The sequence below is a fragment of the Alligator sinensis genome, unplaced genomic scaffold, assembly GCF_000455745.1.
Source record: "Alligator sinensis unplaced genomic scaffold, ASM45574v1 scaffold451_1, whole genome shotgun sequence".
In the NCBI taxonomy this organism is placed as follows: domain Eukaryota; kingdom Metazoa; phylum Chordata; order Crocodylia; family Alligatoridae; genus Alligator; species Alligator sinensis.
Window position 1 is genome coordinate 2,396,835 of NW_005842097.1, and position 9,229 is coordinate 2,406,063.

The 9,229-nt window shown below is 38.8% G+C and overlaps 1 protein-coding gene across 1 annotated transcript in view; it reads right to left on the reverse strand.

Moving 5' to 3' along the window:
* Window positions 1-9,229, reverse strand: part of GRM7 (glutamate metabotropic receptor 7) — a 176,644-nt gene that overhangs the window by 123,871 nt on the left and 43,544 nt on the right. The window lies entirely within an intron of this gene.

Consider the following 9,229-nt stretch of genomic DNA (forward strand, 5'->3'; position numbering starts at 1 on the left):
AGCTGCTTGCAGCAATGATAACTTTTTAAATGAGAAAAAAGTTATGCACTCCAAAGGGAAATGCAGTACTAAAACTAGTAAGACAGTGGCAAGACCTTGAACTGTATGAGCCATAGAAGAATCAAACTTTATGAAATCCATAAGAAGCATTTGTCAGTGAGAAAATACTAGATAATAATTAAGCAAACATCTGGTTTAAGGAACACCTTTTATTTTATATGCATGTAGCACCATGTCCACTTCTGGACAATTATTACATTATCTTAAAATGAATGTCATTCTTGCTTGGTCTCTCTAGAGCTTTGCATTCTCCCAAATACCTAGCTCAGTACATTACAAAGGATTAGAGTTTGAGACCCCTTCAAAGTATTTCAAACTTGGACCAGAAAAACTGCTTGGTAGGGACCTAACATTCCTAATACGACTCTATGGGCATATTCCCATGAGCGCGCATCTGCATCCTCCACAGGACAAATAACAGTGGCACATATTTGTGCTGCTGCTATTTTTCCTTGGGCACGCCCCTGCAAACACACTCTAGCATGGGCCAAATGGCCCTGGATGTGGTAAGGGAGGCTGGGGCCAGCACCCAGGCTGACCTCAGAAGCCTTTCCTGGGGTGCTGGGGGCTTCCCAAGGTAGCAGCGGTGGCAATCCATGTGCTCGGAGTCTGGCCAGCAGCCAGAGCGTGGCTCTGGTTAGCCACACTCCCTTTCTGGAAGCGCACGCTGCTGCTGCATGTGCCAAGACACTTTTTTCAGTGGTGGGGTTTTGACTGGGATCTTCCTGTGTCAAAAAATCATACTGCACTACACATTAGGAGTGCAGCGAACACCTGCAACGTGTGTCACATGTAGTCTGTGGCGCTGCAAACCACATGCGTGCATGTATGGGGATGCACTGAAAGCCAAATTCCAATCTCAGTTGCCTGGCATAAATGAAGGTCAATCCCATCATTTTTGTTAATTTTTCATTGGCTAAAAAAGAATGCCAGTGTTTGCAAAGACTGATCTCTTGGGCTGGATGTACAGGTCACAGAAAAAAAAAGGATAATAGCTTTCTGGATAACATTTTATAGTTAATTTCAAAATATTTTTTAGTGCCACCACTTTTTCTATACAAATACAAATAAAAATGAGTTTTGTGAATCAGCTTTTGCTGTTATTAATGTCTTAAACTGAAGGATTCATCTACACTTTCCTAATTTAATTCAAAATAGGTCCTGACTCGACTCCATTTCATATATTAAAAAAAAAAAAAAAAAAAGAACCAAAGCCACATACCACTGCAAATGTTTAATCTTCTTGCTAGGCTATCAAGGGACACTGCTGAGAATGTTACAAAAATAATCCCACAATAACAGATATTTCTAAGGTCTGCCATTCTATTAGAAACTTCATTAACCTTCAATACCTTCAACTTATGCTGAAAGGAAAAAAAAACAACCCATGAACTCTTTTTTTATGATCTACTGAGTTAAAAGTAAATATTTGAGAGAAACCAAAGGATATTGGCTTTAATAAGTAATCTGAATATAACATCTATCTAATTAGAAGAAGACAGTGCTGTGTCTTTGAATGAGCAAGGTACTAGGAGCCAGGAACTCCAGAGCTGTAAACCCAGCACTGCCACTGATTTATCTGGTCTATCTGGATAAATGATCTCAAAGTCTTTGAGCCAAATTTCAAAGCTATTTATAGGCAAGCTAGAGAAAATGAGCAGGAGTGCAAGTTTCACAGAGAACAAAAGCAAATTGTTACAGTAGGAAAAGGAAATAGGTGGAAAGTTTAAAAAAAAAAAAAAAAAAGGAGGAGACGATTTTAACTCTAGTAATCAGTTGCAGTCATCCTGTCTCATAGACACACGCACACAACCTGGTACCTAAGAGATCCATAAAAAGGATGCTGATGAATAACAGAAAGGTGGCTTGCCTTGTCTTCCACCTTCTTATGCGCTTGCTGGTATTATACCTATTAAAAATTGGTAGGCTGAGGCATAGAGAGCTTGATGAATACTTACATGAGGTTGCACAACTGAAAGAGTCAGATAGCTCCATACTACTCAAGAGTCCAGACTGCCATCTTCTCTGCTCAACCTGCTGCACATAGAACCTTCTTGACCTCATTACTGCAGCACTTATACATAGAAAATGAAAGATAAGCATGCAGTAACTATTTCTACTGTAACCCAGGCTGCAGTGATGAAGAGACTTGTGCTAATTTTCTGTGTGCTAATGTCTCAAGGAACCACAGAACGGAATCCTTAATGCATTATCACACTTCCCTGCCATTATAAGCTTATCAAGAGTGAATTTCCATATTCTCAAAAGTATTCCATGGCATTGCCTAATATTTGGGACAGCCTAAAGGTATCTCATTTTGTGCAGATACTGTGTGTAAAGAGATAAACAGAAGATCAGGCAAAATTATGGAAAGCCCTTTTTCTTGTCTACTGGGAATACAGCATGATAACTCTATATCACTGGCCTCATAAAGATTTGCTACTGTTCTGTTGCTTCAGGCTAGAAAATTAATAATGAAAAACTGCCTGTCTGATAAGCCACCTGGCAGAGAAGCCTGGCACGGAAAGATTAGAGATCTGATTCTAACTGGAGACACTTTCCTTACAAAGACAAGAACATTTCTTAGACAGTTTTGTCTTTAATATAAGTGATTTTTATTTAACTTCTTGAAGAAAACAGAACAAAAACATGAAGTATTAGTCAACAGTCTAGCCATCTAAGGTATTTTTAAAGGTAATTTTCCCCTAGAATAGTCATTGCTTTACTTTTCTCCCCTGGAAATCCTCTGTTGTAGTTCCCTGGAATCTAATTTAGCTTCTGAAATCCTGCATCTAAAAGACAATTCTGTTGCCACAGTAATTTCCATTTCTCACCTCATATTCAATTACTGTTTGCATTTATGTTGCATATAAAATGGGTCGTTTTTATGGCACATTTCTTCTACTATTTTTATTCATTGCAAATTGAGTCCTATCCACTAAAAGTTTTGCTGAGTTAAGGATTTGCAATATAGGGCCCACAATATTCCGACAAACCAACAGAAGATCATTTTAGTACATAAATTCAATATGTGATCCTTCAGTAAAAACACAATACCACTACATTTAGATTACAACAATTTAATTTGATCCTAGCAACCCAAGGTGTTGTTAGCTATTAAGCAGAGACAAGCGGCAACCTTTTTCAAACAGTTCATCTGAAAACATGCGTCTGACATTTGTCAGAAGAGGTGAACTGAAATTCTAATTTAATAACAATCAAACTATGTTGGTTGACATCTTAAACCGTCAATAGTATTTGAAAACTCTTCTAACTTACAAATGAGCTTAAAAATCACAAATCATCTGCAAATCACTTTCTTCTTCACTTACCTGACCTGAAGCTCAAGGTTCTGCTGCTTCTGTTTCAGTTAGTGGCATTGCAAATACCAAAAGCAGTGTAAGAAATACAGAGTTTGGATAGTAGTGAGGTTATCTCATATGTTGCTGGAAGAGCACAGAATCAGCATCTTAGCCAGGTTAAAAAAACGCCTCCCATTTCACTGCTACAATCTCTCTCATTCACTTGCCAATCCCTTTGAGCTCAATGCAAAACTCCTGATACAGGCCAAATTTCCATGAAATTCAGTAGAGTTTTGCAGGCATAAGGGCTGCAGGATTGAATCTGTTGCCTCATTTCAATGTTTTGTGAAACAGAGATGACTACTCTGCTTCTAACTGGTGACTGCTGTGTCTTTCTGATCCATTCTACAGCTTATGGGAAGCTAAGCAATGGGAAAGAAAGAGCAACATCTAGCAGAACCTGGCAGAAAACAGCAGCAGATTGCTCCATGTCAAGTATAAGCTCCAGAAACTCCACCCAGCAGCCAATATTGTCTTAAAGGTGCCAGTTCCTCAAATACCATTTTGGAGGGAGAGACCCTATAAAGGGCATTTGGGCCACTGCCGACACCAGTAATAACTAAAACTCTCCTTTAAAAACATGCACACAATAAACTAGGGAAGGCATGTGGCCAAGTAGGCAGAGCCTCTGAAGAGACCCAGGGTCTCCTCTTGGCTCTTCCATTGGCCTTGAGCCACTTCTACATATGCCTCAATTTCCCCATCAATACGCCAGAAATAATTATATTTATATTGAGGATATTGATATCCATCATTATAAAGCACTTCCATTCATGGATGAGGTGTTTAGTACAAGAGGTATGCATTTTGTTTTTATTATATACTTCTTGTTTCATATCTGTAGGTGCAAATCTTCTCTATGCATAACAGGAAGCTCAAAAACATGTCATTCCTATGATTAAAAAAGACTAATTTCTTTCTCATGTCATGGCCTCCATTTTAAACATATAAATGAATATAGAAACAATGCATCACAGGACATATATTTAGGACATATATTGTATATAAAAAGTATTGATTTGATATGCAGTTCTGCCACTATATTTAAACCACGGATTTTTGTGTTTTAGACTTTGCAGTTAGCCCTCATCTTTACCATGGGTCAAACCAAAATCCTGTTTCCTCACATCCCAAAATTTGTGGAGAAATTGAAATGTAGACTAGAGCTGAATTGTGTAGGTAGAGTCTATTCTTTGTGTTTTGTGGGATTAATTATTAATCCTATCAAATTTCACATATCTAGTGTATTGATGCTATTATATGTCAAGCATATAGGTAAGCGGATCCATGTGTCAGAAAAAACCTGTGGTCAGATACATGACATCCACATTAACTAGACAGGGGGATTAATCCATTTTATATCTCAGCATCTTGCTGCCACATTGCCATACTAGAAAGAAAAAGGAAAAGTGATCAAGGTAAGATGGGGGGAGGCAGCAGGGGAGGGAAACTGCAAGAGAAAAAGAGATGAGAAAGTATCTACTGTTGCTGAGAAGATTCTTCCTCTCATGACTCTCTCCAACTCATGGTATTGTAAATCTCCAGATATTTGGCTCAACATGCATTTGCTGGGGCATTTTATGGTAATACTCATTTTATGCTTAAACCGCTTTTCTGAAAAAAGGGTTTTGGGGTCCATATGAAGATGCCCATTTTTAGGAGGGTGGGATCCCTGTGCTTGCTGCACAGCAATTACACCGTTTGTCTACTACTGCAGGTTCACAGTTTAATTTGATACCTAAGACTAATGCTCAAGGAACACAGAAGTATAAATTCTATTAGCCTCCCATGTATGTCCCAGAGGCGTTCAGAGTAATGACAAGCATGGTTCAGTAAAGCAGGCTCTTTTCTGAATCAGTCAGCATTAGAAATGGAGTCATTTATGTCATTGTTTTTATTATTAAGAAGACTCCAGCTCAAGATGGTTTCCTTCCTACCAAAAAGTGAACAGTAAGGCAACACTAACAAACCACCTGGTTCTCTTTCCTTGATGGACAGAATGCTTGATGGAGTTAAAACTATCCATCTGAATGTGTGTTTACATGAGATGCTTTACTGCACCTTAGACTAATCTAATGCACAGTAAAGTGTCATTGTCTACATGTGCACAGCAACTACTGCACAGTAGATTAGTCTAATGTGCCATTTTCCAGTACCCATAGATATAGGGACTAGAAATCGGTGCATTAAACTAATGCATTGAAGCGCGTGTGTAGACATGGATTGGGAACAAATTGCTTCTGGTCAGCCTAAGCAGCAGGGGGCCACAGGGAGTGGGGAGAGCTGTCTGGGCTTGGTAGGACACTGCCCGCCAGCCACATGGAAACCTGTCCCAATCCCCATGAGGCAGGGAGAATTGTCCTGGCTGGAGCAGCCCTGGACTGAACTGTTTCTGTCGAGAACAAATTTGCTCCCAACAGACACACACTCAGATCTGTGCCCAGGCGCAGTTTAATGCACATGCATTTTCAGCGCAGAACATACAGATGCATTAATTGCACGTATAGACTCCTGCCAGTAGGAGTCTTGTCACAGTTTGTACAAGCTACTGGAGAGGGCACTACGATTAGGAGATAGTGCCTTACTCTTAATTCAACTGAAATATGTATATATAAACCTGATCTCCAAAACATCATGCCTAGGTTTTATGCAAGATTATGATGACGGCACATGCAAAAATTGGTATTCCACTGTATGCATGTTTCTGAAGGAGCAATTGCATACACACTGCCATTCAGATTTTCAAGCTTATCTGTCAAGATACTTTCCTATCTGTTTATGCTTCAGTCCCCCAACAAAGTCTTAGTAAGGGGGCAATGACAGGTAAAGGGATGCATTCTAAAATTCTTTGCAGGCAAACCTCAGCTAGTACACAATGCAGCAGAATTCTGCTTAGTGGCGCTTCTTGTAAGAAGCCTATTATACCTGCACTCTGTATTAGCTGTCATTTCATTTTCTGGGTGCAATTCAAGATGCTAATTTTAATAAATAAGGCTGTAAATTGGTTTGGACCCTTGCTGCTTATGAGATTGCCTCTCTGCTCAAGTGGGACAACAGCAATTGAGATTAGTTAAGGTGATCAAGCATGCACTCATATAGTTTTTTGGTGGGGGTGCAAAACAGAAGCAAGAGAGATTAAATGGTTTGTACAAGGTCACAGGAAATCTCAGAGCTGGGAATTCAACTCAGATCTCTTCAGTGCTTTGTCCACAAGCCCAAACTTCCTCATGAACTGTTTTTTTCCACAGCACAGTAGAGTCCATTTCAGTTCCCAGTTATCTCTAATTCTTACTCCCATTCTCTTTGAACTTCTGCACAACCCCAAGCTGCACAGAGTTCAAAACTATTTAATCTGCTGCTAATACAAATCTTAATATTGCTTTCTGTAGAATAAACATGCACAAGAAATGCTTATTCCTGCTCACAGGGCCTGGAATAATTGTCCATTTAAGCAAATAAACTAACTTAATATATGTGTATAATTTAAACATTGCTTCTTTTTTCCCCCCTCACCAACATGAGCATTTCTATAATACGCTGCTTGCTCTGAACTAAATGATTTCATGCAATGTTTGATTAAAATAAAAATCAGTACAGAAATAATTACATTAGCAATAATTAATGTACTCTGCTGGAAAAAAAATAACACTTCATGGTTATGACTTTAATAACAACTATACCATGATTTTCAGAGACACATTAGAATAAACAATTGTTGGGGATTGTCCTCAGATTTATTACCACCTTCCAGACTGCTTTCAGACTCCAGATACCAAGTCAACAGTTCAAACAGTTTTTGTATATACAACTTCACAGACAGCAATATTTGCATGACTTAACTCCTAGGGCTTAGCTATTAATGTCTTGTAATTAGTTTCTAAATCCGGGGCTTTAAAATGATAATAGTTTTAAGCTAAGTATATGTCAATAACACACAGTCAATACGACCTACTGTAAAATATAAACTACAAACCCTTTTGGTAAATAGATCACAACAAAGATAAATCAAACTATGGATAAAGATGCAAATCTGCTCCAAACATTTCCCTATGCATTGCAATGAAAGGGATTTGCTTTGTATTATTATTTTATCTTCATTTTACAGTCTGCATGACATTGACTGAGATGCCGTGAAAACCAAATGGAGGCTGATGAAGTTGATGGAAGTAGAAATCTTGGAGCATTTTGATTATAGGTAATGAATTACTTGATTGTAACAGTTCAAACTTAAAAAACTCTCAAGGGAGGAGAGAAGAATAATACTGAGAAATTGTAAGAATATAACTTCAGATGACTTTTTAAAGTACTTCATTTTGACCGTGGCAAGAGACAGAGTGTATTTAAAAAAATCCATGATTCTAAGTTGAAGGTATCCACCCATTTCTGATTTCTCTGGCATGACTGAACGCCTATGTTTTATTCTGATCCTGAACTGGATGGGCAGAGGGCTCTGCAGAGATGCCTTGACTTTAACAAGAATTTTTCTGGCTGTAAAGATCTGTTTGTGTCATCCTTGTTGCAGGATCAGAAACATTGGTATCTCCTAACATTTAAGAGCTGTATTCTAAAAGGGGTCAAGTGCTCTCATCTCCAACTGTTTTCAATTCTGCTCCCAGCAACAATTATAGTGGAATGGAGTGGACAAAAGTGAGATTTGAGTTCAGCTGTGCATGAAGGAAATGTGCGTGGGTGCAACATCTGAGTTAACTAGAAATAACTAAGTGCAGCAGAATCTGAGTGAAGTTGATTACGAATTGGCATGTCTTTTATTACACGTGGTACTCTCTAACTGTGCATTCCTTTAATACATTATATATTAATTATGTATATAATACACACACATACACACATGCCTATATATATATATATATATATATATATATATACACACACACACACACACACACACACATAGATTTGGGGTTTTTTTCCAAAAAGTTGTATTTCTAAGAATATCCTCTTGATTAACATCAATCTGGCACCAGAGCAGGAACAGTTAGACATAATTATTCTCACCAGTTATTGTTAAAAGTACAGTACAAACAGCAACTTCTTCTAAGATCTTAGAGGTACGTTAGACTCCCAGGTATGCTGTAGTACAGATAATGCTGCAAGTTACCCAGGTGGATGATTCAAGCAATTATTCATAGAAGCAGGTTCTTTTTGGTGCTCCAGTCATGAATAGAGAGTCATTCCCTGTGCTCTTATTCTGTTCTGCTTGCCTGCTCTATTCTAATGAACAAGGAGGTTGCTGAGGTTTATAAAAAGAAGAGGCTGAGGCTGCAGCACTACCTACCTACTCTGGATTCATGCTATACCTTTGGTTTCTTGTCACTCCAGGTAGCTTTCCTGACTTAACACCATTGCACTCAGTTTCTTTTCCAGGCACATTTTTCTTCTTAGAAGAAAACAAAGTTTCTCACATTACACTTATTATGCATTAAATGCACTTGAAACTCCAGTGACCGCAAGTTAAAGCAGTTTAGCATTTGTTAAGTGCTCTCCTAGCATTGCAAAGTTGTTCCCTTTCAGGCAAGGATTATTTCCCTAGCACAGGGGTGCGCAAAACGTGGCCTGGGGGCCGGATGCGGCCTGCCAATTCTATCCAGCCTGCGAGGCCCCTAAACAATTTAGAAAATTAATATTAATCTGCCCTGCGCTGCCTGTCATGCAGCCCTTGATGACTTGCTGAAACTCAGTAAGCGGCCCTCTGCTCAAAATAATTGCCCGCCCCTGCAACACATGCTAACTTTAAGAGGTCAGTATATTCCAAAACATGGGTGACTAGTGCCTCCCGAGTCGGGGGG